Source organism: Triticum dicoccoides, chromosome 2A (genome assembly GCF_002162155.2).
Source record: "Triticum dicoccoides isolate Atlit2015 ecotype Zavitan chromosome 2A, WEW_v2.0, whole genome shotgun sequence".
NCBI classification, from domain to species: domain Eukaryota; kingdom Viridiplantae; phylum Streptophyta; class Magnoliopsida; order Poales; family Poaceae; genus Triticum; species Triticum dicoccoides.
Window position 1 is genome coordinate 750,771,624 of NC_041382.1, and position 26,008 is coordinate 750,797,631.

Here is a 26,008-nt window from a genome sequence, read left to right on the forward strand (position 1 = left end):
GATCCATTTGCATGGAGTTTCTTCATGCATATACACCAATAGACATGGTTCGCATGTCTCAAACTTTTCAAAAACGAGTGAGTCCAAAGATCCATCAACATGGAGCTTCTTCATGCGTTTTATACCATTATGACTTACATGGCAGTGCCACAAGTAAGTGGTACTATCATTACTATCTTATATCTTTTGGCATGAAAATGTGTATCACTACGACCGAGATTCAATAAACCATTCCTTTAGGTGCAAGACCATTGAAGGTATTATTCAAAAATTAGAGTAACCATTATTCTCCTTAAATGAATAACCGTATTGCTATAGACATATTCCAATCATGTCTATGCTCAACGCAAACACCAAATCTCGATGGTAGAGGGAGCGTGCGATGCTTGATCATATCAACATTGGAAACACTTCCAACACATATCGTCAGCTCACCTTTAGCTAGTCTCCGTTTATTCCGTAGCCTTTTTATTTCGAGTTACTAACACTTAGCAACCGAACCGGTATCTAATACCCTGGTGCTACTAGGAGTACTAGTAAAGTACACATTAACATAATGTATATCCAATATACTTCTATCGACCTTGCCAGCCTTCTCATCTACCAAGTATCTAGGGTAATCCTGCTCCAGTGGTTGTTCCCCTTATTACAGAAGCACTTAGTCTCGGGTTTGGGTTCAACCTTGGGTTTCTTCACTGGAGCAGCAGCTGATTTGCCGTTTCATGAAGTATCCCTTCTTGCCCTTGCCCTTCTTGAAACTAGTGGTTTCACCAACCATCAACAATTGATGCTCCTTCTTGATTTCTACTTTCGCGGTGTCAAACATCGCGAATACCTCAAGGATCATCATATCTATCCCTGATATGTTATAGTTCATCACGAAGCTCTAGCAGCTTGGTGGCAATGACTTTGGGGAAACATCACTATCTCATCTGGAAGATCAACTCCCACTCGATTCAAGTGATTGTTGCACTCAGACAATCTGAGCACAAGCTCAACGATTGAGCTTTTCTCCCTTAGTTTGCAGGCTAAGAAAATCGTCGGAGGTCTCATACCTCTTGACGTGGGCACGAGCCTGAAATCCTAATTTCAGCCCTCGAAACATCTCATATGTTCCGCGACGTTTCGAAAACGTCTTTGGTGCCTCAATTCTAAACCGTTTAACTGAACTATCACGTAGTTATCAAAAACGTGTATGTTCGATGTTCGAAACATCCACAAACGACGTTTGGGGTTCAGCACATTGAGCGGTGCATTAAGGACATAAGCTTTCTACTGTCCGCATAATTGCTACTTCAACTTTCAACTATATTTTCTCTAGGAACACATCTAAAACAGTAGAACTATAGCGTGAACTACGACATAATTTGCAAAAGGTCTTTTGACTATGTTCAGGATAATTAAGTTCATCTTATGAACTCCCACTCAGATAGACATCCCTCTGGTCATCTAAGTGATCACATGATCCGAGTGAACTAGGCCGTGTCCGATCATCACGTGAGACGGACTAGTTAACGTCGGTGAACATCTTCATGTTGATCGTATCTACTATACGACTCATGCTCGACCTTTCGGTCTCCGTGTTCCGAGGCCATGTCTGCACATGCTAGGCTCGTCAAGTTAACCCTAAGTGTTTTCGCTATGTAAAACTGTCTTACACCCGTTGTATGTGAACGTAAGAATCCATCACACCCGATCATCACGTGGTGCTTAGAAGCGACGAACTGTAGCAACGGTGCACAGTTAGGGGAGAACACTTCTTGAAATTTTGTAAGGGATCATCTTATTTACTACCGTCGTCCTAAGTAAACAAGATGCATAAACATGATAAACATCACATGCAATCAAATAGTGACATGATATGGCCAATATCATTTTGCTCCTTTTGATCTTCATCTTCGGGGCTCCATGATCATCATCGTCACCGGCATGACACCATGATCTCCATCATCATGATCTCCATCATCGTGTCTTCATGAAGTTGTCACGCCAACGACTACTTCTACTTCTATGACTAACGCGTTTAGCAATAAAGTAAAGTAGTTTACATGGCGTTCTTCAATGACACGCAGGTCATACAAAAAATAAAGACAACTCCTATGGCTCCTGCCGGTTGTCATACTCATCGACATGCAAGTCGTGAATCCTATTACAAGAACATGATCAATCTCATACATCACATATCATTCATCACATTCTTCTTGGCCATATCACATCACATTACATACCCTGCAAAAACAAGTTAGACGTCCTCTAATTGTTGTTGCATGTTTTACGTGGCTGCTATGGGTTTCTAGCAAGAACGTTTCTTACCTACGCAAGACCACAACGTGATATGCCAATTGCTATTTACCCTTCATAAGGACCCTTTTCATCGAATCCGTTCCGACTAAAGTGGGAGAGACTGGCACCCGCTAGCCACCTTATGCACCAAGTGCATGTCAATCGGTGGAACCTGTCTCACGTAAGAGTACGTGTAAGGTCGGTCCGGGCCGCTTCATCCCACAATACCGTCGAAACAAGATTGGACTAGTAACAGTAAGCATATTGAACAACATCAACGCCCACAACTACTTTGTGTTCTACTCGTGCAAAGAATCTACGCAATAGACCTAGCTCATGATGCCACTGTTGGGGAACGTAGCAGAAATACAAAAAATTTCCTACGTAACACCAAGATCTATCTATGGAGAGACCAGCAACGAGTAGAAGGAGAGGGGAGAGTTTGCATCTACATACCCTTGTAGATCACTAAGCGGAAGCGTTCAAGTGAACGGGGTTAATGGAGTCGTACTCGTCGTGATTCAGATCACCGATGATCAAGTGCCGAACGGACGGCACCTCCGCGTTCAACACACGTACAGCCCGGTGACGTCTCCCACGCCTTGATCCAGCAAGGTGAGAGGGAGAGGTTGAGGAAGACTCCATCCAACAGCAGCACAACGGCGTGGTGGTGGTGGAGGACCGTGGCAATCCTGCAGGGCTTCGCCAAGCACCTACGGGAGAGGAGGAGGTGTCACAGGAGGGAGGGAGGCGCCAGGGGCTCAGGTATGGATGCCCTCCCTCCCCTCCACTATATATAGGGGCAGGGGAGAGGGGGGAGGCGCAGCCTTGCCCCCTACTCCAAGCAAGGGGTGCGGCTAAGGAGGGGGGAGGAGTCCATCCTCCCCAAGGCACCTCGGAGGTGCCTTCCCCCTTTAGGACTCTCCCCTTTTTCCTTTATCTTGGCGCATGGGCCTCTAGGGGCTGGTGCCCTTGGCCCATGTAGGCCAAGGCGCACCCCCTACAGCCCATGTGGCCCCCCGGGGCAGGTGGCCCCACCCGGTGGGCCCCCGGGACCCTTCCGGTGGTCCCGGTACAATACCGATGACCCCGAAACTTGTCCCGATGGCCGAAACAGGACTTCCTATATATAAATCTTTACCTCCGGACCATTCCGGAACTCCTCGTGACGTCCGGGATCTCATCCGGGATTCCGAACAACATTCGGTAACCACATACAAGCTTCCTTTATAACCCTAGCGTCATCGAACCTTAAGTGTGTAGACCCTACGGGTTCGGGAGACATGCAGACATGACCGAGACGTTCTCCGGTCAATAACCAACAGCGGGATCTGGATACCCATGTTGGCTCCCACATGTTCCACGATGATCTCATCGGATGAACCACGATGTCAAGGACTCAATCGATCCCGTATACAATTCCCTTTGTCTAGCGGTATTTTACTTGCCCGAGATTCGATCGTCGGTATACCGATACCTTGTTCAATCTCGTTACCAGCAAGTCTCTTTACTCGTTCCGTAACACATCATCCCGTGATCAACCCCTTGGTCACATTGTGCACATTATGATGATGTCCTACCGAGTGGGCCCAGAGATACCTCTCCGTTTACACGGAGTGACAAATCCCAGTCTCGATTCGTGCCAACCCAATAGACACTTTCGGAGATACCTGTAATGCACCTTTATAGCCACCCAGTTACGTTGTGACGTTTGGTACACCCAAAGCATTCCTACGGTATCCGGGAGTTGCACAATCTCATGGTCTAAGGAAAAGATACTTGACATTAGAAAAGCTTTAGCATACGAACTACACGATCTTTGTGCTAGGCTTAGGATTGGGTCTTGTCCATCACATCATTCTCCTAATGATGTGATCCCGTTATCAACGACATCCAATGTCCATAGCCAGGAAACCATGACTATCTGTTGCTCACAACGAGCTAGTCAACTAGAGGCTCACTAGGGACATATGGTGGTCTATGTATTCACACGTGTATTACGATTTCCGGATAATACAGTTATAGCATGAATAAAAGACAATTATCATGAACAAGGAAATATAATAATAATACTTTTATTATTGCCTCTAGGGCATATTTCCAACACATTGAACAACGCCATGTAAACTACTTTACTTTATTGCTAAACGTTAGTCATAGAAGTAGAAGTAGTCGTTGGCGTGACAACTTCATGAAGACACGATGATGGAGATCATGATGATGGAGATCATGGTGTCAAGCCGGTGACAAGATGATCATGGAGCCCCGAAGATGAAGATCAATGGAGCTATATGATATTGGCCATATCATGTCACAACTATATAATTGCATGTGATGTTTATTATGTATTATGCATCTTGTTTACTTAGGACGACGGTAGTAAATAAGATGATCCCTTATAAAATTTCAAGAAGTGTTCTCCCCTAACTGTGCACCGTTGCTACAGTTCGTCGCTTCTAAGCACCACGTGATGATCGGGTGTGATGGATTCTTACGTTCACATACAACGGGTGTAAGACAGTTTTACACAGCGAAAACACTTAGGGTTAACTTGACGAGCCTAGCATGTGCAGACATGGCCTCGGAACACGGAGACCGAAAGGTCGAACACGAGTCGTATGGAAGATACGATCAACATGAGAATGTTCACCGACGATGACTAGTCCGTCTCACGTGATGATCGTGTTGGGGAACGTAGCAGAAATTCAAAATTTTCCTACGTAACACCAAGATCTATCTATGGAGAGACCAGCAACGAGTAGAAAGGGGAGTGCATCTACATACCCTTGTAGATCGCTAAGCGGAAGCGTTCAAGTGAACGGGGTTGATGGAGTCGTACTCGTCGTGATTCAGATCACCGATGATCAAGTGCCGAACGGACGGCACCTCCGCGTTCAACACACGTACAGCCCGGTGACGTCTCCCACGCCTTGATCCAGCAAGGAGAGAGGGAGAGGTTGAGGAAGACTCCATCCAGCAGCAGCACAACGGCGTGGTGGTGATGGAGGAGCGTGGCAATCCTGCAGGGCTTCGCCAAGCACCTACGGGAGAGGAGGAGGTGTCACGGGAGGGAGGGAGGCGCCAAAGGCTCAGGTGTGGATGCCCTCCCTCCCCTCCACTATATATAGGGGCAGGGGAGAGGGGGGAGGCGCAGCCTTTCCCCCTCCTCCAAGGAAGGGGTGCGGCTAAGGAGGGGGGAGGAGTCCATCCTCCCCAAGGCACCTCGGAGGTGCCTTCCCCCTTTAGGACTCTCCCCTTTTTCCTTTATCTTGGCGCATGGGCCTCTAGGGGCTGGTGCCCTTGGCCCATGTAGGCCAAGGCGCACCCCCTACAGCCCATGTGGCCCCCCGGGGCAGGTGGCCCCACCCGGTGGGCCCCCGGGACCCTTCCGGTGGTCCCGGTACAATACCGATGACCCCGAAACTTGTCCCGATGGCCGAAACAGGACTTCCTATATATAAATATTTACCTCCGGACCATTCCGGAACTCCTCGTGACGTCCGGGATCTCATCCGGGACTCCGAACAACATTCGGTTACCACATACAAGCTTCCTTTATAACCCTAGCGTCATCGAACCTTAAGTGTGTAGACCCTACGGGTTCGGGAGACATGCAGACATGACCGAGACGTTCTCCGGTCAATAACCAACAGCGGGATCTGGATACCCATGTTGGCTCCCACATGTTCCACGATGATCTCATCGGATGAACCACGATGTCAAGGACTCAATCGATCCCGTATTCAATTCCCTTTGTCTATCGGTATGTTACTTGCCCGAGATTTGATCGTCGGTATACCGATACCTTGTTCAATCTCGTTACCGGCAAGTCACTTTACTCGTTCCATAACACATCATCCCGTGATCAACTCCTTGGTCACATTGCGCATATGATGATGTCCTACCGAGTGGGCCCAGAGATACCTCTCCGTTTACACGGAGTGACAAATCCCAGTCTCGATCCGCATAAAACAATAGATACTTTCGGAGATACCTGTAGTGCACCTTTATAGTCACCCAGTTACGTTGTGACGTTTGATACACCCAAGGCACTCCTACGGTATCCAGGAGTTACACGATCTCATGGTCAAAGGAAGAGATACTTGACATTGGCAAAGCTCTAGCAAACGAACTACACGATCTTTGTGCTAGTCTTAGGATTGGGTCTTGTCCATCACATCATTCTCCTAATGATGTGATCCCGTTATCAACGACATCCAATGTCCATAGCCAGGAAACCATGACTATCTGTTGATCACAACGAGCTAGTCAACTAGAGGCTCACTAGGGACATATTGTGGTCTATGTATTCACACGTGTATTACGATTTCCGGATAATACAGTTATAGCATGAATAAAAGACAATTATCATGAACAACGAAATATAATAATAATACTTTTATTATTGCCTCTAGGGCATATTTCCAACAAGTTGTGGGCGATATAAGTCATACTGCTTACCAGCATGTCATACTTTGGTTCGGCGGTATTGTTGGGTGAAGCGGCCCGGACCGACATTACGCGTACGCTTACGCGAGACTGGTTCTACCGACGTGCTTTGCACACAGGTGGCTGGCGGGTGTCAGTTTCTCCAACTTTAGTTGAACCGAGTGTGGCTACGCCCGGTCCTTGCGAAGGTTAAAACAGCACCAACTTGACAAACTATCATTGTGGTTTTGATGCGTAGGTAAGAACGGTTCTTGTTAAGCCCGTAGCAGGCACGTAAAACTTGCAACAAACAAAGTAGAGGACGTCTAACTTGTTTTTGCAGGGCATGTTGTGATGTGATATGGTCAAGGCATGATGCTAAATTTTATTGTGTGAGATGATCATGTTTTGTAACCGAGTTATCGGCAACTGGCAGGAGCCATATGGTTGTCGCTTTATTGTATGCGATGCAATCACCCTGTAATGCTTTACTTTATCACTAAGCGGTAGCGATAGTCGTAGAAGCGTAAGATTGGCGAGACGTCAATGATGCTACGATGGAGATCAAGGTGTCGCGCCGGTGACGATGGTGATCATGACGATGCTTCGGAGATGGAGATCACAAGCACAAGATGATGATGGCCATATCATATCACTTATATTGATTGCATGTGATGTTTATCTTTTATGCATCTTATCTTGCTTTGATTGACGGTAGCATTATAAGATGATCTCTCACTAAATTTCAAGATAAAAGTGTTCTCCCTGATTATACACCATTGCCAAAGTTCGTCGTGCCCAGACACCACGTGATGATCGGGTGTGATAAGCTCTACATCCATCTACAACGGGTGCAAGCCAGTTTTGCACACGCAGAATACTCAGATTAAACTTGACGAGCCTAGCATATGCAGATATGGCCTCGGAACACTGAGACCGAATGGTCGAGCGTGAATCATATAGTAGATATGATCAAATAGTGATGTTCACCATTGAAAACTACTCCATTTCACGTGATGATCGGTTATGGTTTAGTTGATATGGATCATGTGATCACTTAGAGGATTAGAGGGATGTCTATCTAAGTGGGAGTTCTTAAGTAATATGATTAATTGAACTTAAATTTATCATGAACTTAGTCCTGATAGTATTTTGCAAATTATGTTGAAGATCAATAGCTCGTGTTGTTGCTTCCTTGTGTTTATTTTGATATGTTCCTAGAGAAAAATTAAGTTGAAAGATGTTAGTAGCAATGATGCGGATTGGATCCGTGATCTGAGGTTTATCCTCATTGCTGCACAGAAGAATTATGTCCTTGATGCACCGCTAGGTGACTGACCTATTTCAGGAGCAGATGCAGACGTTATGAACGTTTGGCTAGCTCAATATGATGACTACTTGATAGTTTAGTGCACCATGCTTAATGGCTTAGAATCGGGACTTCAAAGACGTTTTGAACGTCATGGACCATATAAGATGTTCCAGAAGTTGAAGTTAATATTTCAAACAAATACCCGAGTTGAGAGATATGATGTCTCCAACAAGTTCTATAGCTAAAAGATGGAGGAGAATCGCTCAACTAGTGAGCATGTGCTCAGATTGTCTGGGTACTACAATCGCTTGAATCAAGTGGGAGTTAATCTTCCAGATAAAATAGTGATTGACAGAATTCTCTAGTCACCATCACCAAGTTAGTAGAACTTCGTGATGAACTATGATATGCAAGGGATAACGGAAACAATTCCCAAGCTCTTCGTAATGCTGAAATTGACGAAGGTAGAAATCGAGAAAAACATCAAGTGTTGATGGTCGACAAGACCACTAGTTTCAAGAAAAGGGCAAAGGGAAAAAGGGGAACTTCAAGAAGAACAACAAGCAAGTTGCTGCTCAAGTGAAGAAGCCCAAGTCTGGTCCTAAGCCTGAGACTAAGTGCTTCTACTGCAAAGGAACTGGTTACTAGAAGCGGAACTACCCCAAGTGATTGGCGGATAAGAAGGATGGCAAAGTGAACATAAGTATATTTGATATACATGTTATTGATGTGTACTTTACTAGTGTTTATAGAAACCCCTCAGTATTTGATACTAGTTCAGTTGCTAAGATTAGTAACTCGAAACGGGAGTTGCAGAATAAACAGAGACTAGTTAAGGGTGAAGTGACGATGTGTGTTGGAAGTGGTTCCAAGATTGATATGATCATCATCGCACACTCCCTATACTTTCGGGATTAGTGTTGAACCTAAATAAGTGTTATTTGGTGTTTGCGTTGAGCATGAATATGATTTGATCATGTTTATTGTAATACGGTTATTCATTTAAGTAAGAGAATAAATTGTTGTTCTGTTTACATGAATAAAACCTTATATGGTTACACACCCAATGAAAATGGTTCATTGGATCTCGATCGTAGTGATACACATATTCATAATATTGAAACCAAAAGATGCGAAGTTAATAATGATAGTGCAACTTATTTGTGGCACTGCCGTTTAGGTCATATTGGTGTAAAGCGCATGAAGAAACTCCATGCTGATGGGATTTTGGAATCACTTGATTATGAATCACTTGGTGCTTGCGAACCATGCCTTATGGGCAAGATGACTAAGACTCCGTTCTCCGGAGCGAGCAACTGACTTATTGGAAATAATACATACTGATGTATGCGATCCGATGAGTGTTAAGGCTCGTGGCAAGTATCGTTATTTTCTGAACTTCACAGATGATTTGAGCAGATATGGGTATATCTACTTGATGAAACATAAGTCTGAAACATTTGAAAAGTTCAAAGAATTTCAGAGTGAAGTGGAAAATCATCGTGACAAGAAAATAAAGTTTCTACGATCTGATCGCGGAGACAAATATTTGAGTTACGAGTTTGGTCTTCAATTAAAACAATGTGGAATAGTTTCACAAACTCATGCCACCTGGAACACCACAACATAATGGTGTGTCCAAACGTCATAACCGTACTTTATTGGATATAGTGCAATCTATGATGTCTCTTACCGATCTACCACTATCGTTTTGGGGTTATGCGTTAGAGACAGCTGCATTCACGTTAAAAGGGCACCATCTAAATCTGCTGAGACGACACCGTATGAACTGTGGTTTGGCAAGAAACCAAAGTTGTCGTTTCTTAAAGTTTGGGATTGTGATGCTTATATGAAAAAGTTTCATCCTGATAAGCTCAAACCCAAATCGGAGAAATATGTCTTCATAGGATACCCAAAGGAGACTGTTGGGTACACCTTCTATCACAGATCCGAAGGCAAGACATTCGTTGCTAAGAATGGATCCTTTCTAGAGAAGGAGTTTCTCTCGAAAGAAGTGAGTGGGAGGAAAATAGAACTTGATAAGGTAATTGTACCTTCTCCCTTATTGGAAAGTAATTCATCACAGAAATCTGTTCCTGTGACTACTACACTAATTAGTGAGGAAGCTAATGATGATGATCATGTAACTTCAGATCAAGTTACTACCGAATCTCGTAGGTAAACAAGAGTTAGATCCACACCAGAGTGGTACGGTAATCCTGTTCTGGAGGTCATGCTACTTAACCATGACGAACCTACGAACTATGAGGAGCGATGATGAGCCCAGATTCCGCAAAATGGCTTGAGGCCATGAAATCTGAGATGTGATCCATGTATGAGAACAAAGTATGGACTTTGGTTGACTTGCCGATGATCGGCAAACAATTGAGAATAAATGGATCTTCAAGAGGAAGACGGACGCTGATAGTAGTGTTACTATCTACAAAGCTAGAATTGTCGCAAAAGATTTTCGACAAGTTCAAAGTGTTGACAACGATGAGAGTTTCTCACTCGTATCTATGCTTAAGTCTGTCCGAATCATGTTAGCAATTGCCGCATTTTATGAAATCTGGCAAATGGATAAACAAAACTGCATTCCTTAATGGATTTGTTAAAGGAGAGTTGTATATGATGCAACCAGAAGGTTTTGTCAATCCTAAAGGTGCTAACAAAATATGCAAGCTCCAGCGATCCATTTATGGACTGGTGCAAGCATCTCGAAGTTGGAATATACGCTTTGATAAGTTGATCAAAGCATATAGTTTTATACAGACTTGCGGTGAAGCCTGTATTTACTAGAAAGTGAGTGGGAGCACTACAGCATTTCTGATAAGTATATGTGAATGACATATTGTTGATCAGAAATAATGTAGAATTATTCTGCAAAGCATAAAGGAGAGTTTGAAAGGAGTTTTTTCAAAGAAAGACCTCGGTGAAGCTGCTTACATATTGAGCATCAAGATCTATAGAGATAGATCAAGACGCTTGATAAGTTTTTCAATGAGTACATATCTTGACAAGATTTTGAAGTAATTCAAAATGGAATAGTCAAAGAAGGAGTTCTTGCCTGTGTTACAAGGTATGAAATTGAGTAAGACTCAAAGCCCGACCACGGTAGAAGATAGAAAGAGAATGAAAGTCATTCCCTATGCTTTGGCCATAGGTTCTATAAAGTATGCCATGCTGTGTACCAGATCTATTGTATACCCCACCACTGAGTTTGGCAAGAGAGTACAATAGTGATCTAGGAGTAGATCACTGGACAGCGGTCAAAATTATCCTTGGTGGAATAAGGATATGTTTCTCGATTATGGAGGTGACAAAAGGTTCATCGTAAAGGGTTACGTCGATGCAAGTTTTGACACTGATCTAGATGACTCTAAGTCCCAATCTGGATACATATTGAAAGTGGGAGCAATTAGCTAGAGTAGCTCCGTGCAGAGCATTGTTGACATAGAAATATGCAAAATACATACGGCTCTGAATGTGGCAGACCCGTTGACTAAATTTCTCTCACAAGCAAAACATGATCACTCTTTGGGTGTTGATCACATAATGATGTGAACTAGATTATTGACTCTAGTAAACCCTTTGGGTGTTAGTCACATGGAGATGTGAACTAATCACATAAAGATGTGAACTATTGATGTTAAATCACATGGCGATGTGAACTAGATTATTGACTCTAGTGCAAGTGGGAGACTGAAGGAAATATGCCCTAGAGGCAATAATAAAGTTATTATTTATTTCCTTATATCATGATAAATGTTTATTATTCATGCTAGAATTGTATTAACCGGAAACATAATACTTGTGTGAATACATAGACAAACTAAACGTCACTAGTATGCCTCTACTTGACTAGCTCGTTAATCGAAGATGGTTATGTTTCCTAACCATAGACATGTGTTATCATTTGATTAACGGGATCACATCATTAGTAGAATTATGTGATTGACATGACCCATTCCATTAGCTTAGCACCCGATCGTTTAGTATGTTGCTATTGCTTTCTTCATGACTTATACATGTTCCTGTGACTATGAGATTATGCAACTCCCGTTTGCCGGAGGAACACTTTGTGTGCTACCAAACGTCACAATGTAACTGGGTGATTATAAAGGTGCTCTACAGGTGTCTCCAAAGGTACATGTTGGGTTGGCGTATTTCGAGATTAGGATTTGTCACTCCGATTGTCGGAGAGGTATCTCTGGGCCCTCTCGGTAATGCACATCACTTAAGCCTTGCAAGCAATACAACTAATGAGTTAGTTGCGAGATGATGTATTACGGAACGAGTAAAGAGACTTGGCGGTAACGAGATTGAACTAGGTATTGAGATACCGACGATCGAATCTCGGGCAAGTAACATACCGATGACAAAGGGAACAACGTATGTTGTTATGCGGTCTGACCGATAAAGATCTTCGTAGAATATGTAGGAGCCAATATGAGCATCCAGGTTCCGCTATTGGTTATTGACCGGAGACGTGTCTCGGTCATGTCTACATTGTTCTCGAACCCGTAGGGTCCGCACGCTTAACGTTACGATGACCATTTCATTATGATTTATATATTTTGATGTACCGAAGGTTGTTTGGAGTCCCGGATGTGATCACGGACATGACGAGGAGTCTCGAAATGGTCGAGACATAAAGATCGATATATTGGACGGCTATATTCGGACACCGGAAGTGTTCCGGGTGATTTCGGAGAAAACCGGAGTGCCGGAAGGGTTACCGGAACCCCCCGGGGAAGTATTGGGCCTTAGTTGGCCTGAGGGGAGAGAGAGGGCAGCAGCCCAGGAGGTGGCGTGCCCCCTCCCATGGGGAGTCCGAATTGGACTACGGAGGGGGGGGCCTCTTTCCCTCTCCCTCTCCCTCTCTTTCCTTCCCCCTTCTCTCTTCCTAGTTGGACTAGGAAAGGGGAGTCCTACTCCTACTAGGAGGAGGACTCCCCCCTACTTGGCGCGCCCCAAGGGCCGGCCGGCCTCCCCCCTTGCTCCTTTATATACGGGGGCAGGGGGGCACCTCTAGACACACAAATTGATCTTCGTGATCGTTCTCTTAGCCGTGTGCGGTGCCCCCTTCCACCATAATCCTCGATAATATCGTAGCGGTGCTTAGGCGAAGCCCTGCGACGGTAGAACATCAAGATCGCCACCACGCCGTCGTGCTGACGGAACTCTTCCCCGACACTTTGCTGGATCGGAGTCCGGGGATCGTCATCGAGCTGAACGTGTGCTAGAACTCGGAGGTGCCGTAGTTTCTGTGCTTGATCGGTCGGGCCGTGAAGACGTACGACTACATCAACCGCGTTGTCATAACGCTTCCGCTGTCGGTCTACGAGGGTACGTGGACAACACTCTCCCCTCTCGTTGCTATGCATCACCATGATCTTGCGTGTGCGTAGGAAATTTTTTGAAATTCCTACGTTCCCCAACAATAAAGTAAACAAAATCAATCGAATGACCTAACATGTCATACTAAACAAGTTGCATCCTCCATCCTGCTCCAGTAACCCATGCATATTATGTCTTAAATTATTAATAGCATGCTACACTAAATAAAGTGACCTAACTTAACAATGTTGCCAAACCAAGGGGAAAAGATGCTGCCAGAGTAAACAATTGCTTATGATCCACTTTCCTAACTTAACAATACAACTAAACTAAACAATAAACTGCAATGCCTGCCTCCACAGTATAGATCCAGAGAAAACCAAGGCAGAGCACAAACAAAGGTAGATCCAGAAAAAACAAATCACAATATACCTTCTCAGCACAACAAAGAAACCTCCTGCTAGTGTGGATTCCTTCGAAAGCAACACGCCTTTCTGCGGCCTTCCCATGTTCATTGCAGAGAACAAGCAACTCCGTTTCAGGTCCCTCGAAATCGGAGTCTTCAGTGATAGCAGGGATCTGTAGTGCATAGGAATACCCGTCATTTGATCCATATGTCAGCAAAACAAGCTCATTCAAGAAATCCCCCAAATCACAAACCCTAACCCTAAAAATCTTAACTTACCTTAATTCTGCCGTCGTCAGAACCTGAGCTGACGTACTCCATGGTGTGATCACTGCTATCGGACCAATCGCTCCAGGACACCATGGCGACGCCGTGGGGGTGCGGTGACGCGACTGCGGGTGCGGCGAGCAAAGCAGAGGAGCAAGACAGAGGAGGAGTGAGCGAGAGAGCAGCGAGATAGAGTGGGGAGTGGGGGCAGCACCGACCGGTCTTTTGACCGGTCCATCAAACAAAGGCATACGGCGCCGTCAAACACCGTCTAACGGCTGTCCGGACGGCCGACGGTGCCTCGTACCCCAAAAAAAAGGGCCCCACTGTCATAAACAAGCTTAACTGACCTCGATCCGCTGATCAGTACTTTCTGCAAAAAGATTACGGAAGAATTGTATTGTAGTGGTTTTCACAAATCTTGTTTTCAAAATGGTGGTTTTGTGCAATTTAGTCCTGGCGCAGTGCCGCGCCGACATCACCGCGTCCGACTGTCTCACATGCCTCAACGCCTCGGTGCAGGACATGGCCAGCCAGTGCCCCGGCCGGAGAAATTCCATGCTCGTCTACGACACCTGCCTGCTGCGCCACGCCAGCGCGAGCTTCTTCGGCGCCGCCGACACGTCGTGGGTCAAGTACTGGTGGAATCCGCAGAACGCCGCGCAGCCGGAGCGGTTCGCGTCGCTGCTGGGCCCGCTGATGGGCAACCTCACCCAGAGGGCGGCGTACGCGTCTCCGCGGATGTTCGCCGTCGGCACGGCCGACGTGACGTCCTCCGACAGGATCTACGGCATGGCGCAGTGTACGCGCGACCTCGATAACGACGACTGCCACGGCTGCCTCTTCACTGCCGTCTCAAGGATCCCGACCTGCTGCGCCGGGAAGCGGGGTGGCCAGGTCATCTTCCCGACTTGCTCCATCCGGTTCGGGGTCTACCCTTTCTTCAACTCCCCTTCTGAGGCGGCCATCTCTCAGGCGGCCATGTCGCCGACGCTGCCGCCGCCGCCAGCAGGTGCGCGTAGCGACTACTCCACGCCCGGAAGCACCGGTGACGGTGAGTCAATGCATGCCTTCTGTCTGGGTCAAACTTGGTGGTACAATGGCTCACGCGCTTGTACGTACGTACTAGTACTAGTACTACGTAGTGCTTATGAATGCACACTTTACATATGGAGGTGGGGCTAGGTCTTAATCAAGTCTAAGTCAAATGAGATAACATACAAGAGAGAAAAAGGAAAGAAAATTTAAAAAGAAAATTTTACATAGATCCTACTATAAGATCTTACGGTTATAACGTCAACCGAGACTTAATGAAGCCTCAGACTGTTTACATATTGGGATCACCTATGCAGCTGTGCTACAGTTGCCTGATTTTTTAATATAAAAAACACCTAAATCTAAATCGGGCAATGCTACACTTACGTAACGATTCTTACAATCTGATGTGGTGGTTCTATATTGGGTCGAATTTGAGGACACAGGCCCACCTTAAAAATCAGGAGGAGAGGGGAGGGGGGAAGTTTAGTTAGCATGAAGTGGATTTCCGTAAGGCTTCGTAAATCCAAATTTTTGTTTAAAAGAACCATCTGCCTAATGAAATTAACAAAAAAAACTACCTTTGAGATGAATTGACATAAAAGACCGGTTGCTCCGTGGCGGCAGGCGCGTCAGCCGACACGTGGCGCCTGTCGCCACGCGCGGAGGCGACAGCTGCCGCGGAACAGAAATCGATGCCTAGCCGCGAGCACGACGGAACGGAATGGGCTGTGGGGCCTGGCACGCAGCCCACGTGGAGGCTGCCGCCACTCCAGCAGGCGGCGTATATTGTTTCCCCTAAATATTTGACCCCGCTAGACCGCTGGATCCCTCTAAATAATTTTATCTCTTGTCATATCATACTTTCCACGTATACGTGCAAGCTTCGCTTCAGCTCAGAAATAAAAAACGTACATGCAGGCTTTTCTTTTCAGCAACAAATCTCAGCAGCTACGCCCACGTGCCTGAACAGCTCAGCTCCCACTATGCCTGCGCCTGGCCTTCGTGCACTCCAGCCGCCTCATATAGAACTCGAGCATATGAAAAAACAAAGCATGCCGCCGGATGGAGTGGCGGCAGCTTCCACGTGGGCTGAGAGCCAGGCCCCACGGCCCACTCCGTTCCGTCGCTGGCGCTGTTTTCTGTCATGTGGCGGCAGGGGCTGCCGCCTCCGCGTGTGGCGGCCGGCGCCACGTGTCAGCTGACGCGCTTGCCGCCACGGTCTACCTGGTCTCTTTTGCTAATTTGATTTAAGGATGGTCTTTTTTATCAATTGCATTGATCTCAGGTGGTCTTTTTGAATAAAAATTCCGTAAATCCATAAGTAGGTGTAGCATTATTTATCTAAATCAACATCCAAGGACCATTCATCACAGCAGCACCATTATTCTTCCTCTCGGCCACGCACAATAAAGACATGCTCCCGCCTTATGTGTCGATGCCCGCGCCCGCTCACCTTGTCGTCCACCCTCCCCTAAACTGCCTTCCACTATCATACTGCCACCACCCCAACCATCCCTCTAAATCACGTTACCGTGTTCTTCGGTGCAGATAACCCACGTCAACCTCCCCTGAACCATCGCCCACCAATGTGTTCATTGCCTGACCATCACTCCAAATCTACCCATCTCCTGTTTTCTCCATCTTCGATAGCCTGCCCCATCCGAACCATCACCACTCGAACTCCCCTCCACCAGCGACGTCGTTACCACATTGTCTCCCTCTCTGAGTCGATCTTGGCCGAGGCCTCTTTGCGGCGCCTCCGTCAGTTTCACAGCAGATCGACTGACGCAACCAAAAAATTCACACAACTATTAAATAGCAAACCAGTTAAATATTTGGAACAAACTCAATGTGTATTTTACAATTTTAAAGAGCGGGTTATGTCTCTTAGTGGCAGACCTCTCTAAAAGATATAGTGTTTCTATAAACTATAGCGCACTATTTAAAACGTTTTTTCTAACAAAGTCTTTTAGCGCAGGATCGCTTTAGACGCTATGGGGCGCTATTTAAAACCATGGTGCTTTCCCCTGCCCTAAAGTAACGTTCGCCTTGCATGATTGCAGGAAGTAATGGCGCATCCAGGGTCAAGACAGTTCTTGCCGCCTCAATTCCTCTTGTTGCTGTAATGCTGGTCATTGCTTGCTACCTCAGTAAAAGGAATAAGAAATCACACGAGCATGTTTCAATTGCAAGCGCCGGTAACTTGATGCTTCTCATTTGCTTCATGTCAAGTAATTTGCACAAGTTTATCCTCCAAAAAAATTGCACAAGTTTAATTCTCTGTTTTTTTTTCTTGTGAAGATGGAGAAGACTGGAGAAGTTCAGAGACGCTCCTGTATGATTTGAGTACTCTACGAGCTGCCACAGACAATTTCTCTGAAGACAACTTACTTGGAGAAGGCGGATTTGGGACAGTGTACAAAGTAATTAACACAACACTGCAAATTAATTTCTCGGCGAAATGGCTAACTGTCGGAGGACTAATTGATTTGTGTCTTCTCCTGGGTATGATGCAGGATGGGCAGGAGATTGCAGTGAAGAGGTTGTCGAAAACCTCACGGCAAGGGCATTTGGAGATGAAGACCGAGGTTGTGTTGCTTGCGAAGCTCAAGCACAAGAATCTGGTGCGCTTGTTAGGTTGCTGCATCCAAGAGGGGGAGAAACTCCTCGTTTACGAGTTCCTCTGCAACAAAAGCCTTGACAAAATCCTATTCGGTATGTATAATCTATAATGTACCTAATAAATAATGAGTGTGGTTTTCCATGTCATTTCAATCGATTACCATGCATGCATGCAGAACCTTCAAGGCATCAAGAGCTAAGATGGGAGAACAGGTACAAGATCATCCAAGGGATCGCCCGAGGTCTTCTTTATCTTCATGAAGACTCGAGATTGACGATCATCCACCGGGATCTCAAGGCGAGCAACATCTTGTTAGACCCCAACATGAACCCCAAGATCTCTGATTTTGGGCTTGCCAAGCTATTCCCCATTGATGTTAGCGTAGGAAACACAAGCCGCATTGCCGGAACATAGTGAGTTTCTTGCTGCCTCCAAGTTCTGTCAGCAGTCAGCACAGCAACAACAATAGTAGTCCATGCATACACATGTCCACTTAAAACTTAGCTTAACATCTTTGTCTGAATCCAGCGGATACATGGCGCCGGAATACGCCCTGCGTGGCATCTTCTCGGCCAAGTCAGACGTGTTCAGTTACGGCGTCCTTGTTCTGGAGATCGTCACAGGCCGCCGCAACTACTGCTGCCAGCATTCAGGAGGATCTGAAGATCTTGTAGCCACTGTACGTTAAGCTCTCGTTTTTCTTCCACATCACACACTCTGCGGCTAGGCAGGCTACATCTCAATTCAGTGTTTAGAAAGCAATGACCAGAGCATTTTTCTTCCACATCACACACTCTGCGGCTAGGCAGGCTACATCTCAATTCAGTGTTTAGAAAGCAATGACCAGAGCATTTTTCTTCCACATCACACACTATGGGCAGGTCTGGAGGCACTGGAGCCGCGGGAGCATGTCGCGGCTGCTAAACTGCTGCTCGGCCGACGCGCTCCGGCCGCAGGAGATGCTTCGCTGCATCCACGTAGGGCTGCTCTGCGTCCAGCAAGACGCGCACCTTCGGCCCAGCATGGCGAGCGTCGATGCCATGCTCAACAGCCGCTCGATTACGCTCCAGGCGCCCACGGCGCCGGCCTTCATTGTTCCGAGCAGCACGACTGCGTTGGGGAGGAGCATCGGACACAAGGCGGATCCAAATGAATTAGATCGTGCGCTGTCAATAAACGATGCTTCCATTTCTGATTTGGAGCCACGGTCATGATGGCTAGAATGTGCTCCACTTGATTGCTCTGTTGGATGATGTTGATTAAATGGACAAACGGAGTAGTAGTGAATTGGTTACAACACTTGGCTGTTCCACTGGGCTAATTTGTTGATGCGAATAATGGATTTCCTAACCATGCAATACCGGAACAGGGTTCGATGCGGACGGCCGCAAGTATGCCGACGGCTACCGTCGGCCTAATCCAGACTATGCCGACTGCCGGCCCCAGGCTGTCGGCGTACAACAGCTGTCGGGCTATCCCAGTGTACGCCGACGGCCCACGTCGGCATAGACGAATCTATGCCTACAGCTGCCGTCGGCATATACCGGCTGTCGGCATAGCTGCGGGCCCGGCGACCACGCCCTTGACAGGCGGCTAACGGTGTCAGATCTATGCCGACGGCGGGGACGGGCGGCCGTCGGCATAGATATGAACGCCACGTCATCGATCCAAGGCGCACAGACCAAGGCCTATGCCGACGGCTGCCGTCGGCATAGATGCCACGTCATCGATCCGCACCGCGCCGTCCATCTGCCCTGGCCACAACTATGCCAACGGCTTTGCCGTCGGCATACATATATTTTTTCCTTTTTTTCCATAGCCATATTTTATGTTTTCTTACATATTATTATCTGACTAACTTACATATAGCATGTGTTAATATAAGCATACATACATTATTTTCGGTTTATACGTAGGGGTGTGAGCCCCCTCACGGACGGCGCCGCCTCCAGCCGGCACCTGGAGTGGGGAACTGCCGCATCGGGTCTATAGGAAGGGGACTTTGCTCCCAAGTGTTTATATATATCGGATGACCTACCACAACCGGGTGGTGTTGTGGCATGTCCGAAGAGGCGGCACACCTCTCCGGGACGTGGCCCCCCTCACGGACAGCGCCGCAGCCGGCACCTGGAGGGGGGAAACGGACGCGTCGGGTCTACACGGAGGGGATGTAGCTGTCGGTTTGGCCCAGATGTTGCTCCCAGGTGTCCTCTGTGCTGACCTGACACAACCGGGTGGAGAGGCCCACTGGTCAAAGCCCGTCCGTGGGAAGTCAAAGGGCTAGATCTCGTGGTCAACCGCTTCAGGGTTAGGCGGGACGGGGCCCTGGGGGGTAGCAATGCCACCAGAGCATCGCACCGGCCCCTCATACATGCGGGATGGTGTTGTGGCATGTCCGAAGAGGCGGCAGCGTCTCCGGGGTGTGCCCTCCCTCACGGACGGCGCCGCCGCCGGCACCTGGAGGGGGGAAACGGACGCGTCGGGTCTACACGGATGGGATCTTGCTGTGGGTCTGGCCCGGATGTTTCTCCAAAGTGTTCCTATGGGCTGACCTAACACATCCGGGTGGTGAGGTCCATTGGTCAAAGCCCATCCGTGCAAAGTCAAAGGGCTAGATCCCGTGGTCAAACACAACATGGTTAGGTGGGACGGGGGCCCTGGGGGTAGCAATGCCACCAGAGTGTCGCACTGGGCCCTCATACATGCGGGGTGGTGTGGTGGCATGTCCGAAGAGGCGGGACGCGTCTCCGGGGCGTGCCCCCCCCCTCAAGGACGACGATGACACGGTAGTAGACGTTCTGCGGTAATGATGCGGCGTGAATATTATTAAATACTCGAAGCGCGATAAAATCATGAGTTTTTTTGCACGACGTGGGCACATGTGCTATAGGAACGATGGTAAGTTTTTCATAATTTTTGGTGATGGAGAAGTATCCAAAAAATTCCCTCTACGCGGATTGCCCTTCGCGCGTCTACGGCTGTGGCCGGCGGCCTCCGGGGGCTAGCATGCCGCCAAATCTTGCGTAGGTGGCCTCTCACAAGTCTGGAAGTGTTGTGGCGGTTGCAAACGTCCGGCACGCGTGTCCGGGGTGTGCCCCCCCTCACGGACGGCGATGACACGACACCTGGAGGGGGGAAACGGACGCATCGGGTCTACACGGAGGGGATCTTGCTATGGGTCTGGCCCGGATGTTGCTCCAAAGTGTTCCTATGGGCCGACCTAACACAACCGGGTGGGGAGGTCTACTCGTCAAAGACCGTCCGTGCAAAGTCAAAGGACTAGATCCCGTGGTCAAACGCTATAGGGTTAGGTGGGACGAGCGCCCTGGGGGGGTAGCAATGCCACCAGAGCGTCGCACCAGGCCCTCATACATGCGGGGTGGTGTTGTGGCATGTCAAAAGAGGCGGGACACGTCTCCGGGGCGTGGCCCCCCCTCACGGACGGCGATGACAGGTAGTAGACATTATGCGGTAACGATGCGGCGTGAATATTACTAAATACACGGAGCGCGATAAAATCATGAGTTTTTTTGCACGACGTGGGCACATGTGCTATAGGAACGATGGTATTTTTTTCATTATTTTTGGTGATGGAGAAGTATCTGAAAAATTCCCTCTACGCGGATTGCCCTTCGCGCGTCCACGGCTGTGACCGGCGGCCTCCGGGGCTAGCATGCCGCCAAATCTTGCATAGGCGGCCTCTCACAAGTCTGGAAGTGTTGTGGCGGTTGCAAACGCCCGGCACGCATGACTGGGGTGTGCCCCCCCTCACGCACGGCGCCGCCGCCGGCACCTGGAGGGGGGGAACGGACGCGTCGGGTCTACACGGAAGGGATCTTGCTGTGGGTCTGGCCCGGATGTTGCTCCAAAGTGTTCCTATGGGCTGACCTAACACAACCAGGTGGTGAGGTCCAGTGGTCAAAGCCCGTCTGTGCAAAGTCAAAGGGCTAGATCCCGTGGTCAAATGCTACATGGTTAGGCGGGACGGGGGCCCTGCGGGGGGGTAGCCATGCCACCGGAGCGTCGCACCGGCCCTCATACATGCGCGGTGGTGTGGTGGCATGTCCGAAGAGGCGGGACGCGTCTCCGGGGCATGCCCCCCCTCACGGACGGCGATGACACGGTAGTAGACGTTCTGCGGTAACGATGCGGCGTGAATATTATTAAATACTCGGAGCGCGATAAAATCATGAGTTTTTTTGCACGACGTGGGCACATGTGCTATAGGAACGATGGTAAGTTTTTCATAATTTTTGGTGATGGAGAAGTATCCAAAAAATTCCCTCTACGCGGATTGCCCTTCATGCGTCTACGGCTGTGGCCGGCGGCCTCCGGGGGCTAGCATGCCACCAAATCTTGCGTAGGCTGCCTCTCACAAGACTGGAAGTGTTGTGGCGGTTGCAAATGCCCGGCACGCGTGTCCGGGATGTGCCCCCTGTCAGTGTCAAAACCGGCGGATCTCAGGTAGGGGGTCCCGAACTGTGCGTCTAGGCGGATGGTAACAGGAGACAAGGGACACGATGTTTTACCCAGGTTCGGGCCCTCTTGATGGAGGTAAAACCCTACGTCCTGCTTGATTAATATTGATGGTATGGGTAGTACAAGAGTAGATCTACCACGAGATCAAGGAGGCTAAACCCTAGAAGCTAGCCTATGGTATGATTGTTATGTTGTCCTACGGACTAAAACCCTCCGGTTTATATAGACACCAGAGAGGGCTAGGGTTACACAGAGTCGGTTACAATGGTAGGAGATCTGAATATCCGTATCGCCAAGCTTGCCTTCCACGCCAAGGAAATTCCCTTCCGGACACGGGACGGAGTCTTCAATCTTGTATCTTCATAGTCCAGGAGTCCGGCTGAAGGTATAGTCCGGCTATCCAGACACCCCCTAATCCAGGACTCCCTCAGTATCCCCTGAACCAGGCTTTAATGACGACGAGTCCGGCGCGCAGATTGTCTTCGGCATTGCAAGGCGAGTTCCTCCTCCAAGTACTTCATAGAAGATTTTGAACACAAAGGACAGTGTCCGGCTCTGCAAAATAAGTTTCCACATATTGCCATAGAGAGAATAGCATTTACACAAATCTAATCTGCTGACATATTCCACAGCGTGTCATCACACCACGGCCAAGCCTTTATTCGAATCGTTTTTACTCCCCCACCTCAGTGCGTTTTGCGAGGTGGTTTCCTTGGCACGTCTTGTCAAAGCAGAGATCGTGTTCCCTTTATTTACGGGATTCTCATCAATATGGACGTGGGTAACCCAACCGCGCCATTGATTACGGCGCTTGGGAGATAAGCGAGTTTTATCAGGCTGGTGGGGACGCATAGCCGCATCCGCCCATATAAGGGGATAAGGATCCACCTCTTTCACCTACGCCTTCTTCCTCCTTTGCTTATCCATTCTCCGCGCACTCGAGCTCCAGCGCCCAAGTCCGCACTTCCCACCTCGACCTACTCCAGCCATGTCCGGAGCGGGAGGCAAGTGGATGGTCTCCTCCGTCACGGAGGGGCACATCAAAAAACTTAGGAAGGCCGGATACTTGTCTAACGACATCGCGCACCGGCTTCCCGAAGAGGGGCAGCTCCTCCCCACCCCAAGGCCCCATGAGAGGGTAGTGTTCCTTCCCCACTTCCTCCGCGGACTGGGTTTTCCTATCCACCCATTCGTCCGGGGGCTCATGTTCTACTATGGCCTGGATTTCCACGATCTGGCCCCGAACTTTGTCCTCAACATCTCGGCGTTTATCGTCGTGTGCGAGGCTTTCCTCTGCATCCGCCCCCATTTCGGCCTATGGCTCAAGACCTTCAACGTCAAGCCAAAGGTGGTGCGCGGCAACCAGGCGGAGTGCGGAGGTGCCATGGTGGGCAAGATGGCCAACGTCCTATGGCTCGAGGGCTCCTTTGTGGAGACCCTGAAGGGGTGGCAATCGGGGTGGTTTTACATCACCGAGCCGCGCGACCCTGAGTGGGTCGCGGCCCCTAAATTCCGGTCCGGACCCCCACGCGGCTCACGTCCTGGAAAGAGACGAGCCTGTCGTGGGGCAACAAAGGAGCTGTGACTGGACTGCAAACATGCATCCAAACCCTGGTGAACAAGCAGCTCAAGCTTGTCAATGTAGTCCAGGTTATGCTCGTCCGCCGGATCCTCCCGTGTCAACAACGGGATTTCAACCTGTGGGAGTTCGACCCGGCGCAGCACCAAACTCTGAGAAGGCTCTTCGACACGACATACAAAGATGCCTGGAAGGTGCTTTTTAAGGGCGCCGAGGCTCCTGCATCCGCTTTCGAGGACCGTCGGATTCAGCACACAGCATCACGCCAGTGCGGTAAGCTATTTTTTCCTTTTACAGGATGTTAGTTTTTCATAGTCTGACTCTATGCGGGATCTAAACTCCCTTACCTTTGACAGGATTGGCAGGTGAAGTCCGGACAGATAGACTGTCCGACTCCTTTGCCCGAAGACCCAGCCAATGCTCGCTTGGCGAAGCTGCTGGCTCCGGTGCCTTATGTGGTGCCGGAGAAGAAGGCCAAGAAGAAGACCACGGGGACTCGAAAGAGTGCCCGATGTCTGGAGGTGTCGGATTCCTCATCCGATGAATCCGAGACGCGCTCCTCTCATGAAGACGAGGAGGAGGAAGAAGAACCCTCTCCCCCTCCAGCGGGGGGAGGAAAAAAGATGAAGGCCGCCCCAACAGGGGAGGTCGAAGGGTCCAAGAAGGGGAAGACCCTCCCTCTGGACTACTCCACCGACGCCAACGACGGCGAAGAGGAGTGGCCGCACAGGGCCAAGCGCCCGACGAAATCGTAAGTATTCGGATACTAGAGTGATTCATAGTACTCCTTTACGACACAACTTTTCCTTATGTCGAATACAATTGTGCAGCCCGCCCAAGGCCGGGCTCGACGAGTCATCGAGCGGCTCCCTGGATTCGTCGGATGTGAATTCACTTCCGACGGCTACCTCCCCCCTCCCTAGGGACGACGCTGAAGTGTTGTCCCGACAGGTTCCAAGTCACGAGGAGGTGGTCCTGGAGGCGCCGCAAGGCGACTTCCCGGACTCCAGGAGCAAAGGGGACAAGACCCCCCCCCCCCAGGGCTCCATGTCCGGCTTTGAGCCGGACACCGCGCCGGAATCTTCAACGGTTTCGGACTGCGGTAGGCGAACTCCTTCCAAGATGAGCAAGCCTACTGACCCGGCGGCCCCCGTCCAACCGGAGGCGCCGGACAATCTGCTGGAGGTGCTTAACGGCACCTCCATCGACGAGGAGCACCGCAGTATTATGAGTGTGGTGATCCAGAAGGTTCAGTCTGCCAAGAGCGGACTGACTGAAGCTTGTGCCAGCCTTCTAACATGCTTCGAGGTAAGTAAAGAATATGTAAAAATATTACCGCATAGACAGTAGCCCCTGATGCTCTGTTTGGCGTTCGGAAATAAAAGCCGAATAGAGGATCTAATAAAATTCGCAGGAGTCTAACAAAAAATGAGTCAATATGCGTATGCAGGCTTCGCTGCTAGCGACCGCCGCACTGACTGCGGAGGTGGGCACACTGAAGCAGGGCCTCGAGCGGTCCGAGCAAGAGCTCGGCCTTGCCAAGCGGCAGCTCGAGGAGAAAGAAGGTAAGAGATACCTTATAGAAAAATATATAAAAGGTGCAATTGCAAAAAATGATAGGATTAACGTGGCTATTGTAGGGGCCACAACTGAGGTGGTGACCCTCAAGCAGGCGCTGGCCGAGGCCGAGAAGAGAGCGGCCATGGAGCGCACCGAGCGGGAGAAATATGAGGCGCAAGTTGGCGAGGTACGGCAAGAGCTCCAGGCTCTCATGGAAAAACATGAGAGTTTGGAGCTTGACTCAAGGACGCGAGCGTCCGAGCTTGCGGCGGCCATTGAAACTGCCAAGTCTGCCAAGGCCGAATCCCAGAAGGCCCTCCAGGAGTTGGATGCGGTGAAAAAGATAGCGGCGGGTAAGGCATTCTTTATGCAAAGCAAACATATAAAAGTGAGCTACTTGTTACTTACCCGAATCCGGAGCTCTCCAGGAGCATTCACATATCTTCCCCGTAGCATGTCTGATGCCGCCGCATTCTACCGAGCCGAGGAGGGCAGCTCGATGGAGAAGGTGTTCTGGTCTCAGTATGCTGAGGCCGGACACCCTGTGCCCCTGAGCGACCAGCTGAAACAGCTGGTCGAGCTTCACAAGGCGGCCGAACAGGCCATGAAGGGCCTCATAGCTCGGCTGTGGCCTAGAGAGGGTCTGCCTGGGAGCTACTTCGGGCTGGTGCGGCGGTTGGTGGAGGCTTGTCC

At 48.9% G+C, this 26,008-nt stretch overlaps 1 pseudogene; it reads left to right on the top strand.

Moving 5' to 3' along the window:
* LOC119358310 overlaps positions 1–18,911 on the top strand; it is a 62,543-nt pseudogene extending 43,632 nt beyond the window's left edge.
* Positions 18,912–26,008: the final 7,097 nt, after the last annotated feature.